The sequence below is a fragment of the Crocodylus siamensis genome, chromosome 2, assembly GCF_052110815.1.
Source record: "Crocodylus siamensis isolate JL-2025a chromosome 2, ASM5211081v1, whole genome shotgun sequence".
NCBI classification, from domain to species: Eukaryota; Metazoa; Chordata; order Crocodylia; family Crocodylidae; genus Crocodylus; species Crocodylus siamensis.
In genome coordinates this window covers 6,378,900-6,385,504 of record NC_143396.1, presented here as the reverse complement: position 1 = coordinate 6,385,504, position 6,605 = coordinate 6,378,900, and positions in this window count along the sequence as shown.

Below are 6,605 nucleotides of genomic sequence, written 5' to 3'. Positions count from 1 at the left end.
TTCTCGTCTGCCCACTAGCTGAGCTTGTCCAAGTCAGTCTGGATCCCCCACCTGTCTTCTGGCATGGATACTTTGCCCCAAAGTTTGGTGTCATCAGCAAACTTGGCGAGTTCGCTTCTGACTCCAATGTCCACATCATTAATGAAGACGTTGAACAATATGGGCCCAAGGACAGAGCCTTGGGGGACCCCACTGGTCACAGGACACCATGACTGCCATCAATTACTACCCTCTGGGTCCGACCATGGAGCCAATTTCCCAGCCAGCGGATCATGATGGACCCAAGGCCACAATTGGCCAGTTTTGCCAAGAGGTGACCATGGGATACCAGATGGAAGGCTTTTTTGAAGACCAGACATATGACATCAATCTCTTCTCCCTTGTCCAGGTGATAGGTCACAGCAAAAGTGTTTGGAGACCTTTCGGCACCTCTGTCTCATAGCTACTTAGCTACTATTTCTGGATGCCTACGTTCAGACATGGGGAGGGGGTTAGAATTTGGTCTTCCTTGGGTCATGTTTGGAAGATTATCCTTATAATCTACCTACCAGAAACCAATAGAGCCCCTAAGCAAGTGCTGGCATGTGGACCAATACAGTCCGGTTTTTAAAACAAAATATGATAAGGAAACTTAAAAACTCCAGCTTAAAGTTGCAAATGAAATCATGATACTTATACCTTTTATTTACTTGCTGAGACCAGGAGTAGAGTACCTAGAAGATACTACATGTCTGACATTTTCTAGATGCTTTGTGTCTGAAAGCTTGTCTAGCATCTCTCCCAACTGTACAGTTGGTACAGTGGAAGATAGTGCCAAAGAAATCCCTGCCTGTCCTATATTTCATGGACCATCATGGCTACACCACGACTCCACCCCTACTATACCATTTGCTGGACTGTTTAGTTGCTTATACATCCAAATGCTGCCGGAAAAACACAAAGTGCAACCTAGAGTCTGACAGGTTTAAAAATAAATCTATTTGTCTTTGAAAATGCATAGCTGATTTGTGTGGCATTTACATCTGCACTTGAGGTTCCTAATTTGGAGATCTGCAACAATACTTGTATAAAACATTTCAGTTCACTACAGATGATACTGTATTTTGAAATTATCTTTTAATCCACTTACAATTTAGTAATCTTTAATAAAGAGAGGATCTCCCATGTGCCTATAGGGGATGACTGCTTTTATTCCAAGGTGGTAAACTCAAATAAAAGGCACAATTTTACTTGAACGATCGATTTGCAGTGAATCCGCCGGCCTATTAAGTAGTAATTTTTCACATTTATAATAGCACCATGCGTCCAAGGATCTGAGAGGTCTGTAAACTTAATGATGTCTCATAAAATTCCTGTGAAGCAGGTATTATTAGAACTAATTTAATGGATGTAGTCATTGAGCTAAGCCTGAAGCTTTAGCAAAATAAAATCAATCTTACAAAAACTCTTCAGCGCACAGTTAAACTTTGTATTGTAACCATGACGACCAAGGTCTTAATTAATGAACCACTGATGGATCAGAATTTAGCCTGGATTTGTTTTTGTTCTTTCTGCAATAATTGCTTGGTGTAGCCTCTGCAGGGGTTTTAATAATATCCTAGATTTCCTTTAAATCAGTAAGAGACATGTTTGCTGTGTCACTGGCTGCATTTTGGCCTCGAGATGCTTCAAGCCCGGATGATGGGTGGAAGAGGTAGGTGCGGGGCTTCTCAGTTATGCCAGATGCTCCTGTTCAGGAGAGAATTTCAAGTGGTTTGACTGAGACTCAAAGCAGCCCGTGCCCTTTACAGACTGTATGGGTCTGTCATAGACGTGGGCTGGTTAATAGGTCAATGTCTCGGTTCCTAAAATGGATCACCGATCAATCTTTTCATTAAAAAAAGGAAGCAGCTATATGACTGTACAAATGCAGTATTATGTTACTCGTCAGTGGTTGCCCACGTTTTTCCATATGGTGGGTTGCTTTCTGTCCCCGTTATCAAATACATGTAACAAAGGTTCTGATGTAATCCAGGCTGGGTGGATTTCTGAACCTATTCTTTTTGTTGCTTCATGCATTGCTTTTCAGTTTTGCCTGCCTCCTCCCCTGTTCAGGGTCCCATAGTACTAGTCGCTGTACAAACACCTAGCAGGAAATGGCTCTTCCCCTGAAGCCTTTGCAGTCTTAAGTTGTCAGATGCATAACTTTGTGGTCAGATTCTGCTCCTGTTTCCTTCAGTTAATCTATCATTTATGCTAGGGAAACGGGACAACGGTGACACCTGAATCCAGAGTCTGACAACAGCCAAAAATTGTTGTTAGAGAACTATAAAAGCACTGATTAATAATCTCCTAGTAATGCACAGCCATAAGAGGGGCGTAGCAACATCATGTACATTTTCTAAATACCGACTCAAACCCACCCCCATTCCCTGCGTGTAAGTAATAGTAGTCTTGCAATTTTGCATGTATACCTTAGGAAGTTAAAAAATACATGGGGCTTCAGCTTCCTCTGTACAAAAATGAAGTTTATTTCTTACGTATGGGGACTTTTTACCATCTTTAATTTTCCCTGAGCCTGAGGAAGGACGTGTGAGCCCCAAAACTTGCAGAAAACAATCTTTTTTTCTTTTTTGCAATTTCTTAGTTGGCCTAATAAAAGGTATAATCTCCGAACCAAAAGTTCTAGAGTTTTGCATTTCTTTTGGGCTCCCATACCAACGTTAACTGCTCATCTTGCACACGCACCCTGTTGTGTTGAGTATAAATAGTTAGCAGTGACAAACCATGGGTTTCCAGCGCCTGGAGGCCAGTGCTTGAATTTGTGCCCCTGTCCACAGCCAGTCTCCAAGCGGCGGGGGTCCCCCAGCAGCCGATCGCCAAGCCTGGAGACACCAGTAGCAAAACCAGAAGTGCCAGTGGCGAGACTGGAAGTGCCCCCAGGAACTGAGCCCAGCTGGCACCTGGGGGCATGTGCCTCCCAAGTCAGTATGCCACTGGTCGTTAGGCTTGCTCAGTGGTACCAGCAAACTCTGAAAACCAGAAACATTAAAGTACCACCCATTCCTCTTTAACTCTGAACACTTCTGCCTCTCTCCCTTGAGCTGTCATTAAGCAGTGGCAGTTATCTGCAAGCCCTCCAACTGCATTTACCCTGCAAGGTGGTGGTGTAGGGAATGATGCAGGGATCAGCTGAAGCAGTGTGGCAGAGACATACTGTCCTTTGTGTAAGGTGAGCTAAGTGTCTTAAGTGCAGAGCAGGCGTAGGCAGCTCCAGTGTAGCTCAAAAGCAGTATGTGCATATGTGGGAAGGGTGAGCAGGGGGAACCGTTCAAAGACGGCAGAGTTGAGGGTAGATGAGGCACGTACCTTAACTCTTCACTTCCTGGTTTTCAGACTTTTGAGTGTTGCTGAATTCAACATTCTGGAAAGTATGAGATACCATCAAGCCAAAGATACTCATCTTTGAACTCGGTAGGTTCTTTGTCATAAGAATGAATGTCTCTTGAATTTGAGACGCTAGCAAAGGATGCTGCCTGATTCCTGAGTGCTCTGGCCCCTCTTCTGTCAAGACCAATACCCACCCCAGCTGTAACAGGCCATGGTTTAGCACAGGAAAGACATGCTGATTTCTAGCTAGCAGTGCACAAGGGAGGGATGCAACTCTGCTCCCCTCTCGTCAGGTTGAACAATCAAGGCCCCGATTTACAGCTGAGTCCATAGGAAGCCACCTTTGGCATGCGTCCGGAGCCTTGCAGGATACCTTCTTTTGGGAAGACTTGAATAGGTCAGTTAAGGACTGGCCTCCATGAGTGCCACTGATGGGGGGACAGGGAAAGCAGCCCAGACCCTCCCACAAGAACAGGGTCCGCAGGCTTTGGCACTCATAATTGTGAAAAGTGGGGGCTGACAAGTATTCCTTCTCGGCCTTCTCTGCCAGCCCTTTCTAATCCCCTTCCCCTCCCTGAGCACCCCCCATCCCCTCACCTCTCCCCCGCATCATCGTTTACTGCCCTCCTCCGACCCTTTCCGTCCCGCCTCTCCCTTCCAACATTTGCATATATGATTTATTTTCTTTCTGAAAATAGTTCAAGCGCCTTCTGACTTCTCTGCGATGCTCAGCGACATTTCCCCCAAATTAAAAAAAAAAAAAAAAAGGCTTCAGCAGAGGCAGGTTGTAGAAACCTACTTTCCATCTCCTCTCCAGACTTCTGCTGGGGCTCAGCCTCAGGCCCCCTCTCAGGTCAGGTTCAGCGACTACCGTGCATCCCTCAAAGCACCCAGTCCATGAGGCTGGAAGGCCTTGCTTCTCAAACTACCTGTATAATTTGTGGGGTCTGTGGTGTGAGCCAAACTCCCTTGACTATCACTTTCAACTTGGCTTCCCAAGAAGAGGAATGGCACTCATGCTTTTACTAGGGTGGATGTCGAGCAATAAAGCCCTCTCTGTGCTGGAGTTAGACTTGTCAGAGTTAAGAAAAAAGCGGCTGTATTATGAGACTCCCTTGCCAAAATGATCCCAAATTTAGGACGCTACCCCCACTCGGCTCCCCAAAGAGGTGCACCAAATGTTAAGATTCAGAGCAACCCTGTGGATGTTAGAACATTTAGGAAAATCAACTTTTAAACAGAAATGGGTTCTCAGCCATAGCTATACACCCAAGCTGGTTCTCAGCCTTTAAACTAATGAGCGTTAGTTTACTGTTTGCATTTGCCTGTGGCAGGTCTGGTTGCTGTGATGATGATTTCATTGGGTCACATCTCCACCACCAGTTGTCCTTTAACGTTTTAATAGTTCATTCATTCAGCAAGCCACTTCATTATGTGCCGAAGTCCTGTTCAGCCTGTATTTAAACACCTGGCTTGTCCTTAATTTGAAGTGCTCTGCTAAATTGTGGGCTTAAAACCCTGACCCAGAGGGAGGGCGCTTGCTGCTGCATGTTCAAAGAAATGTGCTGCTCTCTTGAGGAAGTGGGTCTTGTGGGATCGCTTCAGAGGAGGGACAGCGAACGTTACTGGTCAGAGGTTAGGATCTTGTTTTACTCGGTCCTGGGTCGGGGTTTTGACAGTGCTGCGGGGAGGGGAAGACGCTGCTGCTTGGAGTTGTGGGGGAGGGCATCACTGTTTAAAATCCAGCGCTAGAATGAGCTACCCTCAAATTCAGGTATTCCTCATAGACGGACACTGAGGACTGGGAGAGAAATTTAAATGGGAGAGCATCAGTCTTTTGGGCGAGGGGTGAAAAACACCTGACATGGTGCCTCCTAAAGACTAATAGCCACTAACTGAATCAAAGGGTACAGTTCCATCAGGGGCTGCCAGTGATGGTTTTGCCTCGGGTGCATTCCCCGCTAGCCCTGTGTTACTGATGCATTTCGGAGCAGGATTATTTTTACACGTGGTAAAACTGCAGAGTGCAAGGCTGACTGCCCTGTGCCTTTCAGTGCGTGTGTGGAGGAGGCAGGGGAACCCTTTTGATCATTTCGGTAGTCAGATTTCACTCTTCCTCTGAAACCCCAAGCTAGCAAGCCTGCCTCACATTTATTACCTTCCAGGGTGAAAGAACAGTTGAATTGTTTGAAAAACAAATCCATGCACGCCAGAAAGACGTTCATTAGAAATGTCTCCTGGCAGGTTGCCACTTACAGTATGTATTTGATCCAGTCTAACATGCCTTGGAGTTCGTGTTCACCTCCCAGTCCGAGAAATAATCCTCATCTGCCCCAGCAAACACCTGAAAAGAGCTGTTCCTTGCATCAAGCCCTAAAGCGTGCCTGACTTGAGCCCTGCCAGAGCAGCAAGGAAATCAGGCTCCTGACTGAACCCGGCCCTGCCATCATTTGCTGCATCAGACTTAACGCTAAGGACTGTTGCAGTTTCACCGGTGCCAGACATTCAACATTTGTGTGTCAGACCCGAAAGCTCAGGGGACTTTTAAAGAATACCAAATGTTCTGCCCCCAGCCTCCTGGGTTGTCAACCTACAAGACGTGCTCGAGGTGCGTGTTTTCTTTACAACCCTGAGAGCAAGAAGCTTTTTACATAGTCTGAATCCACACGTCATCCCTTGACTCTGGGACCACAGAGCTTAAAAAAACAACAGGCATTGAGAGATGGTGAGAGTTGACAAGACTGCCGCTCAAGTAGCCCAACTGAGCTCAGAGCTTCATAGATCAGTGAATACCTTGAATAGCAGCACCACAGATGTGCATAATGTTTCACGCTTAAGCAGGGTCCCCAGTTCCCGCTAGCAAGCTTCCTGCAATCGAGGATACTTCGTGTTCACATGCCTGATTTCAGCATATGCATCTTTATACTGTATAGTCTCCTAGAAATGAATGAGTCTGTCCTTGAGCGCAGGTGTTTGCCTATGCTGCTTACATTGAAGGAATACCAAAGAGACCAAATATAAATGTGAAAGAAACAGTGGGGAGCGATGTGGTATGCTTGAGGGCACCTTCCATTCTTTGTTCAGGACAGCAGCTCTTTGAGTGCCTGCTCTGCAGAGATTTAGGCGTGCAAAAATAGTTTCACATTTGAAGATCTCACTTATTTGTGAATTTAGCACAGATGCAGAAACTGGTCTGGTAAGAGGCTGCTTTTGTTTATGCTCCCAATCATGGCAAA